At 44.9% G+C, this 18547-nt stretch overlaps 1 protein-coding gene across 2 annotated transcripts in view; it reads right to left on the bottom strand.

Moving 5' to 3' along the window:
• The window catches only part of LOC119464171 (alpha-crystallin A chain), a 46138-nt gene extending 33552 nt beyond the window's left edge, over nt 1-12586 (bottom strand). The window contains exon 1 of one of the 2 annotated variants that reach the window (XM_037725027.2): nt 11955-12586. The gene's annotated coding sequence lies outside the window, so the exon portion shown is untranslated. Of the gene's footprint in view, nt 1-108; nt 503-11954 lie in introns of those variants that run through there. The other variant, XM_049656458.1, reaches the window with a different exon arrangement.
• Nucleotides 12587-18547: the final 5961 nt, after the last annotated feature.

Below are 18547 nucleotides of genomic sequence, written 5' to 3'. Positions count from 1 at the left end.
CTCCAGAAGCGACGAAGCAAGGTCTCCGGGACATTCCTCGCTGTAGCAACAAGCTCAGACGAATCAGAACGTATTCGGACGTATTTTTCTCTCCGGAGTGACACTCACCAATGAAAGCCTGCGTTGCATCCGGTTACGATGTCACTTCCGGTGTGTATCACCAGCCGGAATTCCAGAAGCCCGGATTGTGTCCCCAAGCTGAGCTTTCAAATTTCCAACGGAAATGAAGGCCTAACATTCGCGCGCAAGGTTAGCGACGAGAAAGTGCTCCGCCGTTGCTGCCTAGACGGGAAACGTGAGCAGCAGCCACGTACGCTAAACACAAAAGAGATCGACGCCGACTGGCGCCCTGTGACGTCAGTCTATGCATTTATGGAGTGAGTGTCGTTAGTTCTGTGCAGTGTTTATAGTACTGAAGAACGGAAAAACTGCGGCTCGCACGCTTAGCGCACTGACGAGAAAGGTGCGCCACGCTCGATCACTGCCACATCCGTGCGTCAACGTGTTGCATCTCTCCAAGCAGTCAGGGCAACATTTATGTTGTCATAAAAGATTTAAAAATGTCATGCTGTATTTTTTAACAACTCATCTCATTTTTTGTCTTTTCGTTTTTTTTTTTTTCGTCCTTCTTCAGTGGCCGCCGACTCGTTTGAATCTGGAGTTGTCGCCGAGATCAGCCGCTCGGCGCGACAGATGATGAGAAACAGAAAATGCAATAAATGGTTGCAAAACACGGTTTCGGTCGCTCCGCGCACATTTGCAGACGTAAAAACAGTGCCGAGATGTACGTCCGTTGTTTGTGGGTCGATATAAGTGCAAAGGTAACATAGAGATAATGAGTACGTCCCAATTTTGGTGACTGCGTGGTGGTCGCTTTGCTAAGGGCTTCTTCCCCTGAACTTAGACAAGGGGGAAGTCTCTATACATCTTCGAGCAGTCTGAAAAGGCACACTTTCATTCCAACAATTTAATGCACATGGAGACTGGAGGGTACAAACTCCGCCAAAGAAAAGAACTGAACAGCTCAACCAGTCTAGCAAAGCCGGTTGTTTGCTTGTTTTCCAAACAGTACGAGCGGGAATACGTCTCTCCGGCACAAGACGATCCCGTGCCCTACTCTCCGCCGTCAACACAGTTCAAAGTCAATAGCATAAATGACCATACACATCCAATCGCGTAGGAGATATCAACGTTTGACAAGCGTGACTCAGCGCATAGCTTTCTGTTGATCTTCTTTAATTTCCCAGCAGCCCTTATTAAGCCTGACGAGCAGTCAGCGTCACGGCGCTGTCACACAGCGGAACTGCATCAATGCCGGAACGCAGCGAGAGAGGGAGATATGTGCCAAGACCCTGACCCGCGCTGCACGCAACTAATTAAACGGAGCACCGGAGCCCTATAGCGTAATACCTCCCACGCGCTCAGCGTTTATCCGTGCCGCACTTGCGCGCACGCACGTCGGGTGCTATCGGACGGAGCTCGCTGAACAAATTCCACAGGCAGCAGCCTAACGACGGCACGACACCCATAGCAACGGCAGATGCGCAGGCTACGCTACAGTGACGGACGTGTGCTTGTGCAATGCTCCTAAAAGCGACGTCCGCTGGCAGCGTCAGCAGTGTTGGCCTCTTCTTATCTTTTTGCTTTGATAGTTCTTTGACGTAAGTGCGGTGCTGCACTGCCGCGCAGCGTGATATAGTGAGTCCTCCCTTTGGAAGAGGGGGTTTGCAGATATGCAGGGAGAGTATTTCGAACGGTTAATGTTTGTGACGAAGGAATCGAATAGCGACGTGAGCGAAGGGGTCCACACATTGCTGGCATTGTACTACGAGGTGAGCGAATGCAAATGCGATGCATTCCCGTCCGAGTCAACCCAGTTTTTTGTCGTGTGTCTGGGATCTTGCGTCCTTCGCGAAATAGCCATTAAAAAACAGCCAGTAAACAAAATGTATGCAGATTTGCCCCGCTCTGGTCGGGATGCTTCTAGAACGCTCTGAAATGCACATTGTACAAGTTCCGCTTAGAAGGCGTCTGCGGATGGCCCGCTGGGTATGTGCACACACACACACGCACGCACGCACACATATGTATGTATGTATGTATGTATGTATGTATGTATGTATGTATGTGTGTGTGTGTATGTGTGTGTGTGTGTGTGTTTGTATGTGTGTGTGTGTGTGTGTGTTTGTATGTGTGTGTGTGTGTGTGTATGTGTGTATGTATGTGTGTGTGTGTGTGTGTGTGTGTATGTATGTGTGTGTGTGTGTGTGTGTACGTGTGTATGTGTGTGTGTGTATGTGTGTGTATGTGTGTGTGTGTGTGTATGTGTGTGTATGTGTGTATGTGTGTAAGTATGTGTGTATGTATGTGTGTAAGTATGTGTGTATGTATGTGTGTATGTGTGTGTGTATGTATGTATGGGTGTATGTATGTATGTATGTATGTATGTATGTATGTATGTATGTATGTATGTATGTATGTATGTATGGACAAACCCACAGGATACACATGTTGCAAATGCAGTAAGCGTACGCTGAATAGCACTTCTGTGATTCATAACATTTCTCAACCTAAACAAGCATGCTTCGCATTACGCCAAACACCAACTATTCTAGCTCTGTGAGAGACATGTCTCGCGCGAGAGCTTACGTGCGTCTAAAGGTTTAGATGTTGCGGTGGACTGCTCGGGAAGGACAGTCCTCAGGTGTTCTTGGGCTTTGATTTAGAAACACTGAAAGTTGGCCATGCTAGTGGAAATTCATGATACAGAAAGGAAGGCGTCCGAAACACGGGCAAGAAAAGTATATAACTGATGCTGTTGATTTATTGGCATCCCCTTTAAAATGGGGCGGTAACAAATGGTCACCTAACCTGCTTGATTTATTCAGGTACTGTACTTGTTTTTCAGTCTGGCATTTTTGTATACATCTCCTTCATCTTTTTTTTCTTCCTCAAAACTTCTCCACCTCCCTTGTATCGCTACAAATGTCTGTAACGGATAGGGTCGTATCATTCTCTTCGCTGCTTTTTTTTTCACCAATACTCTAAACATCTCTTGCTTATCTCGACTGATGAACGGTTGATGCTTCCGTCCACTTTATTTACAGGAACTTCTGGAAGGTGTAAGTTACCTACGGGTCTCATTGGGTGAATCCCTTCGCATTTGATTAGGATGTTCTGAGTGGTCTCCGGAGTTTTGCTGCAGCATAGACATGCCTCATCCTGTTGGGAATATTTGTTCCTGTATGGCAATGCCCTTTGTGGTATGGTACAGATTTAACCTACTAATTTTTTTCTTCCCATTCTTATAAATCTCCCTGGTCCTTTTGTTTCCATTTTTTTATTCAATTTGTTGTCTCTGTTTGTCTCTCTTTCTGTTGAGTCCTGGTTGTCTATTTACACTTCCAGTTGCCCTGTACATGGATGCTAGCTTTTATGGCCTCTTGCTCCATTCTGTGTCCATGCTTTTCAGGTATATATATATATATATATATATATATATATATTTGTGTACTTTAGCTGCCCATTTATTCTTATGCATGTTCCTCAGTCTTTATGCATAAGTAATTTTGCTCTGCGCTTCTCTCACTTCAAAAGAGGTCCAACCCATGTCACCCTGCACTGCCTCATTTGTGGTTTCACCGAAGGCATTCAAAACCAAGCGCCCTATCGATCTTTGGTTAACTTCCAACCCGGACAAGATATCCGATTTTAAGCATAGAGTGGCACTTGCGAACGTTAGCGCTGGCACCATTACTCCTTACCAGATTCCACGCACCACCTCATACTTATTGTGGTCCCACAGTGCTCTGCGTTTCGTTATTGCTGCTTTCCGCTTCCCCTTTATTTTCAGGTTATCTTGGTGGGTGCTTGAGTACGTCTTTCCTTTGTTTATGTATACGCTGAGGTATTTATATTGCTTGACTACAGTTATGTCTTGCTGTTGAATTACTAATTACTCGTCTCTTCATTAAAGATCGTAATTCCCGATTTCCCTTTGCTGAACTTAAGGCCTACATTTGTCACTGCGCTGCCACATATATTCGCAAGTTTTTCTAGATCTCTTGAATTGTCCTCTAGCAGCACTGTCTTCTGCGTACATCAGTCCGGGCACCTTCTGCTGCACCATTTGTCAATTACGCATGTAGGATAAATCCAAGTGTAATTCACTCTTTTCCGGTCTTCTTTCAATGTCCTTAACATAAAGCGTGAACATCAATGGAGACACAGGAAATCCTTGTTTCAGTCCTTGGTGAATTTTCACCACTTCATTACCTTTTCGACCTTCCCATACAATTTGTACTCGGTTGTCTCTCTATGTATATCCCTCAGCAGTTCCACGAAACCTTCATCAGGGAAGACAACGCGAACGCCCTGTAGCGTTTACGAACGCGTTTGCGTTGTCCCACTCGTTATACTTCATTTTGTCCGTGATTTGCACGCCTCTCTTTCCGTAACGCCTTTATTTATACTGCTTGTTACTTTTACTTCCAATGTAACACCTATACAACTGCAAGTTGCTAACAGTGAAGTTGCTGTTACTAAGCTTATTGCAGACCAACCTTGAAAAAAAAGACAAAGATTGAAGTGAGTAAGTAAAATTTTGCGCACAATAACTCGCAAGACAACCCTCTGATGGACGGTTCTCGGTAGTGCAGCAAGTTTAGCACTACATCGGACCTGAAAACAACGACCAGAAAGGAATGACAGAAGAGAGAGAGACAGAGCGCTTGTTTGACCAGGATATAACAGCTGACTACACATTGCAAGGAAAGCAGAAACGAACGCTTCATGGACTCGGCTTGATGTCAATGCACCGAACCTGATGACCAACGTCCATTCTTTATTTACGCAGGCAGTTGCTGAAGCTATACTATCAGCGAATCATTGATTTTTGCTGTTTTCCCTTCATCAAAATCAACTCGTTTTGGCGGCCATTCCCAAGGATAGTGACACCATCAAAAGCATGCCGAGTTTCACAAACTAGACATTTAATTAAGGACTTTAGGGAGCATGTTGTAACTACAGAGACGAATTCAGACTGTACTGAAAGCATGACTTGTTACTGAGAACCCTGTTCCTCGCACCACTTTCGAGAGAGACAGACTCAAAATGTGCTGTGAAATGAATTGCTGTGCACGTTGACTGTTTTCCGCGTGACGTTCTTCCACAGTGCGGAAACATATTAAAACTGAAACAGCAATAAACTTTATTTTTGCAAATTACGGGTACTTATTTCTCGAAATTTGTACAAGGCACAGTAGGCTGTCTTCTAAGTATTAGTTAACTTCCCTTCTTGAATTTTAACATTCCTCCTAAACACACTAGGTAAAAAGTTACTTCGAGAAATATCTGCATATTTTTATTGCATTGACAATTGCGGCGCTTATTTCATGTCCGCCACTTCTATATAAGGCTTGGCCAGCAAAAGTTATTTTGTCCCGGATTCCTTATTTTCGATAATCTGAAACAATTGCCGCACAGACATATGGTAGTGTAGCTTACGGATACTTCATGTATATGGATCACTCAATATAGCAACCTTCGTCTGCTGAAAAGCACCAAGTTAGGTACAGCAACTGCATAGACAAAAGCAAAAGATGTATACATCCACTCTCTGTTTTTCCTGCGGTTTCTCAAGCTTTGAACAATACTACGCTACAGACAACTTTGAAAATTTGCCGCCTGGTATTAACCTCGTCTTTTGACGAAGTTTGCCTCTGTGCGTCATTGTCCTAATAGTCCTCATTTGATAAAAGAGCTCAAGCCACGTGACTCAATGAGGACCGCCGATTCTTTTGCCTAGAGAGTAACCGACGAAACACCGCTGCACATTATCGTAACGTCATGAACTGAATCGCACAAGTGCGAGTCAGGTGCAACCCTAATCAGTATTCCACGTTATTTTCTGCATTCGGTCATTCTGATTTCACGAGGCGGCAACCAGGATTATATTTCCCGTCCTTTATGTTCGATGTATCACACAACATTGATCGTTATAAGTGGTTGTCGTTATATGTGTTTTTGTTATACGCTGACTGCACTCTGTATACGGGTACCTATATGCACTAAGAAATATTCAAGCTGTACTTATGATATTATAAGATAGACAATGCTGATGATGACAACAATGGTACAAAATGACGTCACTGACGTGTCTGAAAAAAAAGGTGCGAGGCCCGGTTTGGAAGCCATCGCAAGGACTGAGTGTCGCTACACGCGCCTACATATTTCGCAACAAACTTTCTCTTGGCTTTAGCGTGGAAGCTTGTGCGTGTTGGTGATTCATTGCCGAAAACACAGAGCAAAAAAAAAAAAAAAAAAAAAAAACACGGACACGGACACGAGAGTGTGCGTGTCGCTCTCTCGTGTCCGTGTGTTTTTTTCTCTTGGCACCCACATTCGCAGCTACTGCTTTATGTTGCTTGTTTGATTGACTTTGCAAGATACGCTTATTACAGAGCGCATGCTCGAGAAAGGAATCCTATTTCGTCGTGTCTCTAGTACGCAAGTTCACTGAACGCAGACGTAAACGCAGAAGTTAATCTAGAGCGTTGGTGAGGCTATTGGGATGGAAAAGATACGTCGTCGAAAGCTGGCGAAACCTTCGTACAACTTTCGTTCTTGTGTGTACCTTCACACGTCGCTCCATCGTGTCAGCGCTCATCTTTTATGCACACTGTGTAGCAAGCTGGCCGTTTCGCGAATGACATCGATAACCCAAGGTCGCCAACCAGAAGTGCCTCACGCCTAAGAACACTGACCTCAATTTCTTTCTGTCCCAAAGCCTGACGGCGGTCCCGTCAACTGATCAATAAGTCAATGAAGTCTTTTTATAGAAACAGCCATCGAGCACGTTTCGTGTCGCAAGTGAAGTAAAAAATAGCTCTACCGAAAAATCTTGCATTAAAGAGAGAGAGAGTGAGTGAGTGAGTGAGTGAGTGAGTGAGTGAGTGAGTGAGTGAGTGAGTGAGTGAGTGAGTGAGTGTGTGTGTGCGCGTGCGTGCGTGCGTGCGTGCGTGTGCGTGTGTGTGTAGAAAAGCAGAGAAGTCAGCGCCAGCCAGCGTCATCTGCTTTTGGCTAATCAGGAAAAAAAGGGAAAGCGGAAAGAAGCGATGGCAGATGATGATCATCATGAGTGACCTTGCAGCCCAGTTGTGACATGAGGTGACCGTGAGATGACATGATGTGCAACAATATTGACTTAATGTAAAAGAAACCTTCGAAATTTTGAATAAACCATATCAGAAAGGGCAGGAAGTCGACAATTAAAGGAACTGATAGCCAATTTTCATGGTACCCATTTTTTAGTCCAGTTTTTTAGCTTACTGGTCGGAGTGCCTAATCATGAAGTGGTAAAGCGGAAAACACCGTGGAACAGTTTTTATCAGGATTTGGTGATCTACAGTTAGGATGTATAGTCGTTCACTGGAAGCATGCTGAAAACAATGATAGGTGAGCGCGATAGCGATTATACACCTGCATCGGTTGGATGCAAATGACAAGTGCGGCCGTAGCGGTGAGAAGGTATTATTTTGTTTATCGAGCCGATGTTCCTCGAATTCATGTTTACCGAAGTGTTCAATCATTTCTGCAATATTAGCTACGTGTTTGCGTGGTTTCCTGTACAACTGCTTTGGTCATTAACCAGTCAACAGTGTTTCTTATCCAAGCGAAGTTAAGATCTCGAAAGCGAAACGACGCTTTTACACGTGATACGCTGTTCAGCGTGTTGTCATAGCCCCGCATGTGCTAATATTGTAGTGCTGGCACCCATTTACGGCACAACCAGACAATGGCATTTTGTATCTCACAGGGAGACCACACAAATTCGGGAACTTCTCGCCTTTACTTCGTAATACGCATAGAATACAGCGCAAGAGTATAATAATATGCGAACTGCAATTTGAAGCAATAAGTATGCTGTACTTAATAACAGCCGACTGACGTACAGTGATGTCATATACTACATCCTGTGTACCAAGATTTCGCCCCCAGTCCGGACCACTTGCTGGTTCTTGAGACTTTCTTTGACAATTTAAAATTATCATCCCTACTTACATCGCAAACAGCGTGCTGTATCGTATCACGATAAATCATGATCATTTCATTTTCATCATCGTCTCACAACGCATTCTGGCCAGCTGTCAGTCCCGTTACTGCAATGTGGAGTCACTGATATGATTCCAATAATGCACACTGGATGCGTGGAAACATACCGGCGTTAGTAGTCTACGTAATGCCTTATCTTCTATAGAGCTAGCACATTGAACATTGATTACTGGAAAAAAAAGACACTGCGCAGGAAAACCTGAGTGCTCTATGACGACGCCAAATATTATAATAAAACATTTTGAAAAGGTTGTACAAGTTAGCCTTGCTAAGCCTCAGAGTCAAAAAATCAAAGGCACTATTTCTAAAGAAACGAAAGCTTTCTTTTTCTGAAAGATCTCAGTGATGTCAAACATTCTCTATTATAACACTAAGGGCAGCAGTGAAGTGGAAAAGTTCTATATTTCGTGCAAAGATCGTAACAAAGTCTTTTACGTGCACGGGCGCAATTTCTTCTGTGCAAGCAAAGTAAACGAACCTGAAAACCGTGCAAACGTACAAGATCAAACTGCATAAAGGTACAGAGTGCTTGCATGAATCTTTTGGGTGCGCCTTCAATAATAGAGACGCTCTACAGCATCGAATGTTATAGAGTGTTGTTGCAGTTAAGATTTCGCACCACCGGCTACACTTGAAACTGGATTTTATAACTCATCCAAAGCTACCGTAATCTTGGGTAGCTCTGGTATGCTTTAGTTACTGCTCGATGGTGATACCATGTGCTCCCAAAGTGGGAACGACCAAAATAATCTACCTTCGTGTAAGCAACTGTCCTCAGTGACCTAGCATAACAAATGGAGTCACTGTATACAGTGATATTTCTAGCTTTCCCTTAACAATAGCTCTCAGTATTTGTCACGCGGAACATGTTCGAACGGTGCTCCATAAAGTCCCCGTTCTTTGAACAAACGAAACAATTGTGAGATATTTTGAAGATACGAATCATTCCTGTAGCAATCTTCTGTTCACAAATTATTCAATTGCATCACCATGTCATTATGCACAGTAACGCCTCCTCCAGGACTGAGCAGGCCCAGGAAATCCTTTACAATATTAGAAAGAAGAAACAAAAACAAATTCCAACCATTCGTGCTACTTATAAACAAACAATGAATAAATTTGCAGCCAAGTCACCCTAGTCGCTATGCAGTTTTCTGCATTTATTTCAATTTTCACTGCTCACGACGTTCAATTCCATACCTGCTAAGCAGGAACGCAATTCCTGCTAAGCAGGAACGCAAAGAGAAAAGGCGAAATTGCGCCTTTTCTCTTTCCTGGTGTTGGCATTGACACCAGTTCATTTTACCTTGCTCAATTGTCGCCAACCTGTACACGTCCCACTCAAAAGCTCCATTATCCTACACTCGTGCTCTAATAATACTTTGCACCTCAACTGTAGACACACTAACACAATAGATTAATTTGGTTCCCTGAGCCACGAATTACTGGAACTTGACAACCCATGAACTGTCACCAAATTAGTCCCTGGACTGGCTTTTTAATAAATGCTGGTAGTTAATTCATTTTTGCTATATGCCTTAATGAACTAGTCTTGCTTTATTTTGCCTTCTACCTCGCCGATTCGTGCTACTGCGTTTTTGTTTTGGTAAGGCCACTCTTCTTTCAATTCCCTTCTTGTCATAACACCTTATAAATAGCGGTAAATAGTGATTAAATTAGTTGTGTTGTACTGGCAGCAGAACAGTGGGCTGAGATGATCTTGTATTTATCTTTCTTTGTTCGCGTTGTATAATACTTTTCTTTTTTGTGGTTTTATACAGTATGCACATTGTGAGCACCTTTCTGAACACCCCCGCCCTCTTTCCTACATTGGAGAATTCGATGAAAAAGTTGCGCAGAAACATTATCCTTAATCGATGACGATAGTATTTTTGTGTTTCCATGTATAATTATGAGAACTTTCCACACAGATAATAAACTGGATAATAAACAGTCATAAACATCAGAAGCGCCGAAATGCTCTAATTAAGCATCCCCCGTAATGGTTGGAATAAATTTGTTGACTACATAAAGAAAACTACACTATTATATTGACTCAAGGACACAGCGTCGTAACTTAGGCTTTAGACTAATTCCGGAAAGTAGGTGAAGCCCGCATAATCTCCACAAGAAAAAAAAATAAAGCTCTGCAATTCCTCAAAAACATCGTGCATAATAATCCTGGGAATTGGACCTAGCCGATCGTTAAAAGCGATCAAACTTCATGTATTCTGTATTGCTCTAAATAAACACCAATTATTTGCTAACAGACGCTTTATAAAATTAAGCAAATAACGTAACAAACAGTTGCAAACTGCTTAGAATACATGTTTGTTGCGTTAACTCAACATCTCCGTCGTTCATTCTGTAATTCGTTTTATTTATCCTTTTGTGTACAAGAAATGTTATTACAAAAGTGTAAGCGACATTGCAATGGCAGCATCTAAACTATCTCTACATAAATAAGCAGACAAAGTATTTGAAAAAAGCTCAACCATTTCAACATAGAACATTGTGACATCGGTCATACCCCCCATAATACGCTGGTTCTCGTCCAATTAACACTGTCGCTATGTTATGGGCTATATTCAACGGAGGAAATTACGCTATCATCTCTCAAGTGCCCTACGGTTATGTAACACGGGTCCTCTTTCATAGTGTCTGGCACAGAAATCGTCACCGTCTACAAGATGAACGGAATGGTCATTGATGTTATTTCAAAAGAAAAAGCACTGAAAAACGTACGTCAGAAAGAAAGCAAAGGAAGTCAACCTGAACAGTCGACAAAAAAAGTTAACTTGACAACTGAGTCATTTGTTTGAATTTACATTCAGCGAACGACATATTAAAATGAACGTCTACGGGAAATCTGCACTTGCATACAGATTTCTTAAAATTCCCTAGCCGGAACTCGGTTGATGCGACGGTCCAGTTACCATGGGAACGGCGTTAAGTACATGTATATGTCTAAAATTCATGGTTGTGGCATCAAACATTCTTGTGACGCTGTTTGTTACGTTTCATCTTTCTAAATTTCCGAGAACCCGTAGTATTGTAAACAGATGAAGCGGTTTCAAGCCAGAAACACGAAATTAATTCAGGCAAATTCATGTGCTACCCATTATTCTCGTTCTGGCCGAATCGCCAAGCTTACACCTTCCATAGATACTCGTCGCCACAGTCTCCTTTAGCGATTAACAGTGGCATAAGAAGGAATGTCGCTGGAGGAACGCCGCATTCCTTGTTCTACCAACGTTAACCGCTTCAAGCTTCAATATTCCTGTGAACATCTTTCTCGTTCAGACTTTCCTCTGGTGATTTTTGTAGGAAACTCGATGCTTCATGCATATCGCATGCGCGCATTTATTTCGCCCTTTACTTATTCGTTCTGTGTCGTCGTTCATTGCAGAGTGAGCCGCTTGCTATACGCCGGAAAAGACGGTCCCGCATTAAAAACGCGCGTGGTGCATTCCTCGAGCCGTGATAGACACTCGCTGCGCACGTAGCAGGGGGTAAGAGAATGGGGGAGGGGAATGGCATGGCACCTGTCCTCTATGCTTCCGGAGGTACAACCACAGAGTGTGCTTCTCTGCTATTGTTGGGAAACGCTGCCTTCGCACATGCCGCGAAAGGAAGCAACAAAAGAAAAGCATAGGACACAAAAGCAATAACTATGATATCGTGCGGCAATGCTGTCATGGCTGGCGGCACAAACATCTATGAATAAACGCACCTCACTCTCCCTTGCCTCCCTTTCCTCCAAACCTAGCGCGAAGCGTTTTTTTTTTGTTTTTTTTTTCTTTTCAAAGCACAGTCTTTTGATCGATAGAGAAATGACTCACCCTTGAAGCGTGAAGGTCTGAAGCAGACGAAAGTACACTCCTCCTTCCGAGCGAAGCAGACGACACTACCGGGACGTTCTTGACACGGGCGTCAAAACTGGCAGCCGTCAGTTGCCCAAACACTCGGCAGAAACAAAAGCCCGAAATGAACGAGGCAAAGGGCACGGTGCGATAGCTTGAGGCGACGAAGCGAGGAAGCAGTTCTCTTCTGGCGTTGCTCGTCACAGATGTGCGTGTTTCGGTCGAAGCTGGAACCGCGCGCTACCGTTCGCGCCGCACCGGTCGCGTTGGAGATGGCATCAGCCGGCGACGGTCCCCGCTCACCTCTAAAAAAACCTAAACCAGCCTAAACTGCGCAGCGCCGGTTCCCCGAAAACCGGATAGAGGGGGCTCTCGTTGCTTGGAAACTTGTCCCGTGAGACGCCACGGCACCCACAGAACAACGCCACAAAAGGAGACAAGTGCCGAGGATAGAGCAACAACAACAAAAGCAGACTAGAGTGCTTCAATTTTCGCCCACGGCAGGCCGAAACAGCAGGAAGCGTGTACAACTACACACGACTACGCAGCAGAGCCGTCGTCTGCGATGCGATACCGTTCTGTCGTCTGCTAGCGTCGATGGGGGCGGCCGGCGTTGGCAAGCCCCTCTACTACTACAGCTACATAGCGAGCCACGTGACCTCAGCGATCTGCCTCACGTGGGCCGCGACGTCATGTGTCGTCACAAATCACGTGTGCATGACGTCAGGAAATTCGTCATCGCTCTAGCGGTGCCCGGAGGCGACATCGGTGGCCTTGCGCTCGCTTTTCTGGATGTTTCGATGGGCTGCCGCCGGTGGCGTCACCCCACCACCTCTCGTTCGGCGGCGCGCGTTGCCGAGGTTTTTCGCGATTTGGCGTTGTTTGTTTCGGCCTTTTTTTGATGGAATGCTTTCCTTTTCTTGCCATTTCTGGCCGGGTCAAGGTCTCTCGACGCGCCCGGTTGCTCTTTCGCAAGTCAGCAAACATGGCTCTTGGTGGCGATAAAATAAACACCTTGATGGGGGTCTTTTCGTGGATGCATCGTCTCTACATACTCCCACGCCACGCACTCTTCTCTAGATAGAACCACATATGACGCGTACAGCATGTTCTTTTGCCCTCACGTGCGTCGTCGTTACGGTGTATAACAGAACGCCATTAGCTTTCGCAAGCCGCATGCGAATGAAATAACACCACACCTCTGCTTGCTTCCTTAATTGCTACCGAGACTTGCTGTTTTGATATGAGCGGCAAATGTGTTCATTGTGGAGAGTTACTAACCTAATTATTTATTTTTATTCATTTATCCCTATAACCAACACAAAGTAATAATAAGCAGGTTAATTGATGCACAAGCATTCATAACACTGGCAATCCCGCATAAAATATCGCAGGCAATCGCAATTTAGGCTTGCAAAACAAACAAAGAAAACAACAAATAACGGTAAATTGTACTCGAGCAATTCATTACAAAGAAGACGCATCACTTGTGCAAACCAATAAACCTTAATCAAGACCACGAGCGAGTGAGTGAGTGAAAACTTTATTGAAAATAAATAAATAAAAGAAGGCACGCTGGTTGGGGCCCCTATTCCAGGGCTCCACTGGCACGAGCGGCTCGCTGGGCTTGGTCCAGAAGAGCCAATTGGCTCTCCCGGCCCTCGTCCGCAAGCCATGCCTCCCACTGCCTATTCCTCATGAGTGGATGTTTCAGTATTATCGGGCTGTCTATGTGCGGAGGCCTCTTGGGACACTCAAGACCACGAAGACACAGAAATATACGAAGACGGCCGCTTTCGACACGTGCACAATGTTGGTATAAATCGTGACTGGTTGGTTGGCCCAAGTGTCCGCTTTGCAAGTACAATCACTTTTCTAGCGAAGGTTACCTCCATGTTCGAATAAGTGTGACGTCTTCAAAGGACTCCTCTCGACAATATACGAGATACATGTGACCCCAAACTTCACGAACAGCACTGCCCGTTTCATAAGCTGCAGTACATTTCACTAAAGTGTAATTTTCACTAAAGTATAGAAGTTCAGTTTACAAGGCATCATTCCGAGCCGCACAGTTGTGTCGGCTCGAAATATCGTGTTGCGCGAAGTTGTGTCTATGTTCTTTGATGATCGGTGATTAACAACTTTAGGAAATCCAAAGAAACGGCTGCCGAGATTTGCCAGATGTGAAACACGGTATACTTGGGCATAAAGACATCGGTCATACCCAACTGGCCTGTGCGAATACACACTTCGCTGCTTTTAAGAAAATTCGCAGAAGCTGGCCAAGCTTGGTTGTACTTCTCAAAGTCACGCGTTCTCTGAGCGTTTCTTAGGCATCAATACTTCCCAACAATACCACTTCATATCTGGGTACATTTATTTGATCAAAACTCTTCCTCAACACCCATAGAGCAAAACAAAACCAAACAAAAAACAAAACGTTCGGTATGATCCACTGTTAAAAGGAACATCAAATTAGTGTTTCGTGGCTGCTGACAGCTGAGTTTCGACACGATGACTTCGGCAATAATTTTCTGCCAATATAGATATCCCCAAAGCGTAAAACCACGCACCATTTTCCTAAAATATTGATGATGCGTTCAAGTTATACGTCATTGAGTGCTAATTACGTGCTTTGTATAATTAGGTGTTTTGTATAATGGTGGACAGCAATGTGTATACTCTGCTTTCAGACTAACCAAGGGCATTCACATCGCGAGTGAAGCTGTTTCAACACACGGCAAAGACAGGATGGCCTCACGGCAGACAGACTGCATGAATCCCTGATAGCACGAATAAACCCTACGCAGTCAACTAATTACCATCACCGAATGCGTCAGCATTAAAAAATGTATATAGAGAGACTCAACAAGTTCAGGGCACAAACCCGCGACCTTTGAACATATGGTAAACATCATAGGCTCGCAACAACAGTACTCTGCCATTGAATCGCCTGTCGTCACTCCGCTGCAATGCCCCCACTAAAGCAGAATAGTCAAACGTACAAGCTTCACTGTCGCCAAAGGCATGGGGAGAGAGGAAGTGCAGTAAGTGCACTGGTGCGCCGTCCGTGCATTTGCGTCCAGGCGAACCCGCACAGCTGTGATACGCGCTGCGATGGCCCAAGGTTCAATGAACCGAAGCAAGACAGCGTTCTTTGTCGGTCGCCATGCGAGAGCCGTGGCCGAGGGCAGACTTTCCAGACGCGCCTGGGAAGACGCATAGAGGCAGCAGCAGCAGGACAAAGCGTTCCCATACAAGGCGTGTTCGTTCCCATCTGAGAGCCGTGCATATCGCGGCGAGTGTTTTGGCCCACATCGATCCGTCGTCACGTGCCGTCTGGGTCCTCGCGGCCGCTTTGATTCGGAAACCTCACTGACATTACGTATTTGGCAAGTGATGTCGGACCTCGAAGCGAATGCCCAAACAATGAGCGCAGTTCTGAACACTATCACATTCCTCCGCCATATTGCCGAAATCCGCCATCGTTTCAGCTCTGATTGGCTCGTAAGGCGGCTACGACCTCGCCGATTGGCTCAAAGGGTCAACGCGTCGGATTTCGAAAACGAGGAGAGATTTTACGTCAGGAACAGCACCACTGCACATCGTCCAACTGAGTCGCATTGGCGATATCGACATCGGCTCAGTTCTGATTAGCTGAAATGGCAGCTGCGCACTGATAGGCTCAAAACAGATACGCGGCGGTATTTGAGAATATGGAGAGACTTGACAGCGTCCGGGAAAACATCCCAGAACGATTCTGTTAGTCGGCTGATGAGAGAACCTAAATTACCACACGTGCTGTCGCGTGCAAATGTAACAGACCACACCATCCCTTCAGCGTTTTACAAACCACGATTGGGCAACTTGAAACAATAATTGTCGTTAATATGGTTTATCGTTGTAGAAAATATCCCAGAACGATTATTCTGTCAGTCGGCTGATAAGAAAACCGAAATAGCACATACGTACTGTCGCGTGCAGAAGTAACAGACCCCACCCTTCCCCCAACGTTTTTGAAACCACGACTGGGCAGCTTGAAGCAATTATTGTCGTTAATACCGTTTCTTATTAGGATGTAAGCTCACTCCTGAAGGACATTCTTAAGCAGAACGACGACATACTTGCTGACTTAACGAAAATAAACATAAAAACCGAGGGCGGGAGTTCGTACACGAGGTTACATGTACAGTGTTCGGCAACACGCGCTCTGTCCTAGCTTCAAGGTTAGCGAACACCATCAGCTCTCTTCTCGACGAAGTGAAGCAACATCATTTGGCGCGCTCTCACACTTAACATGGCACGTTCAGGGAAGCAAGTATTTCGGTCGCATAAGATGGGCCTTCGTCCAGGAGGCGGACGTCGCGGCACAGACAATGTCCCGGACTCCCGGTGCCCGCGCTCCTCCGGCTTTAACCGGAGACAATTTCACACAGACTTCCGTACAATAGCGCAGTGGGGTTACATTAAACACAACGACTTTCCAACTAAAACGCTTATGTACACTTGACACACCGAAAGAGACAGTGAGAGAAAAGGCAAGTGAATTCCAAACCCTTCGACCAAATAATCACTGGCGTTATGTCCCTCCTCGTGGCTGCTCTGACAAATCTCGACAGGTAGACTTGGTCCGGTTAGGAGCTTGTCTGAGTCGGCAACTCAGCCGTGGATGCGGGGGAAATTGATTGCAGGAGAGACATGGGTGTTGTGAGTTTGGTGAAGGGCATGCACTCCCACCTGTAGTTATATATACATACGTATCCGTGGTGTTATAACACATACTCTGACAGCTGACAAATAATCCTCAGCTCAATTGTGTATGCGTGCTCGTGTTAGTAACAGTTTGTTAGCTCTTGTCGTACGTGTCCTGCTATCGTGTTAAGGTTGTTTGTATATCTGGAAACATTCTTGCTATTCTGTGGGACTGTACCTGTGATCGTTCTGCGCTCCCGTCTGAATTTTGCTCGGCGATGCTGGGAGACGCTGCAATCTATCGCACGCGACCTGCTGGTTAGTCTGCTTATTCCCCAGCGCTCTCCCGTCGCCTGGTATCCGGACGATGTCTTACTGGTTTGTGGATGTGTAGTTGTATGTGTTTGGTAATGTTATCAGGCTCATCTCTTCCTTTCTGTACCTGTCGACAGGATGCCATGGAGTCTGCGAAAATCAGTCAGTTATGAAAGATGGGTTGGCAGGAGTTACGTAGCATATCCGATTGTTTAGAATTGTGCTGTCTTAGGCTCCTTACTAGGTGCGGGGTCTGTATTCACGGTGCGACGCGAGTGGATTCAAGTGAAGTATAGTCGGCGTCGTCAGGGGCATCCATCGCACGTAATATGTTTATTACCTATACGTTCGCACCAGTTTGACAGCCACTACTGTTAGTAAGAAACGTATATTAGCGTACAAATTGTACGACGAGAACGACCACACCATGATCACTGGAGTATAAAAAATGGTTGTCTGCAACAGGCACAACCAGCGGCTACCGTAACATTGAGCCAACACTCGTGATTTTCAAAGAATGCACCAGGTAACTATCAAGCGCTGATAAAGTCGGGACGCCCGCTCGCGTGAACTATCCGTGCATGTTGCGCAGAGTGGATTAGTGCGCATGCTCGAGTGCTGTGAGGTTTACTACGAGTCCGGTATTTGGAAAGCGAACTATAGAAGCGCCGGAATGAAACGATACAGGAACTATTCCACACCGGCGTACGAGTCTCCGTAAATGTGCAGTATGACGCTGTATCATCGCTTCCGCCAGTGGGCGAATCTATTTCCATGTGGTCGTAATGAAGGTAGTTTTCAAGATGTGTAAATCGAATGGTAAAAAGAATTATAGGACGAAAAGAACGCTCTTTCTGTCAATTTGCTCTTATTTTTCACTGACCTTTCACGCCCACTTCTTGGTAGATATGCATCAACTAGCCCGACCTTGTACTTTGAGTAAAGTACAGTTCGTGTCAAATAGTCAAGGCAGACGATCGAGCATGGCACGCGAACATCTGACCCTTTCACACCGCTTCCTACACTCTGGGAACACTCTGCAGGGCCTCTTCAAGACTGTATGTTTCTGAAAACCGTACATATTTGAAACTTAATCTAGAATAGAACATATGCACTAGAACACTTTCTTCTTAATTAATATAGATTTGAATTTATGCATTGCATCTGGGGCAACATCACCTTAGTCGCCTTTGTTCCTAAGGGAACATGACTTAACTATAGATATCTGAGAAAAGACGGGATTGCGTGAACACAAAGTAGCCTGTTCAGCGCACCGTTAACCGTCGATCTGATACCTCAACATATAGAAACGGAGAAAAGAGAACAGAGCAAGAGACAGAGACTTCTATTAGGCCACTTAGAATGAGAAAACGGCTAGGAGAGCACAATTATCCTTGTGTACGCGGCGTTTGAAATAAAAACCAATATTTTTAAAGAGAGAGATACGTACACCTGTATAACGTTCTTTGCGTCAACGAGTTACCTGCGGCAGCGGATAACACTTAATATGTGACGGTCACATAATAAATACTTTGTTTAACTTGCTAATTAGCTCTTTGATTATG

Source organism: Dermacentor silvarum, chromosome 9 (assembly GCF_013339745.2).
Source record: "Dermacentor silvarum isolate Dsil-2018 chromosome 9, BIME_Dsil_1.4, whole genome shotgun sequence".
NCBI lineage: Eukaryota > Metazoa > Arthropoda > Arachnida > Ixodida > Ixodidae > Dermacentor > Dermacentor silvarum.
The sequence above is the reverse complement of the archived record's forward strand: the minus strand, read 5'-3'. Positions and strand labels throughout refer to the sequence as shown.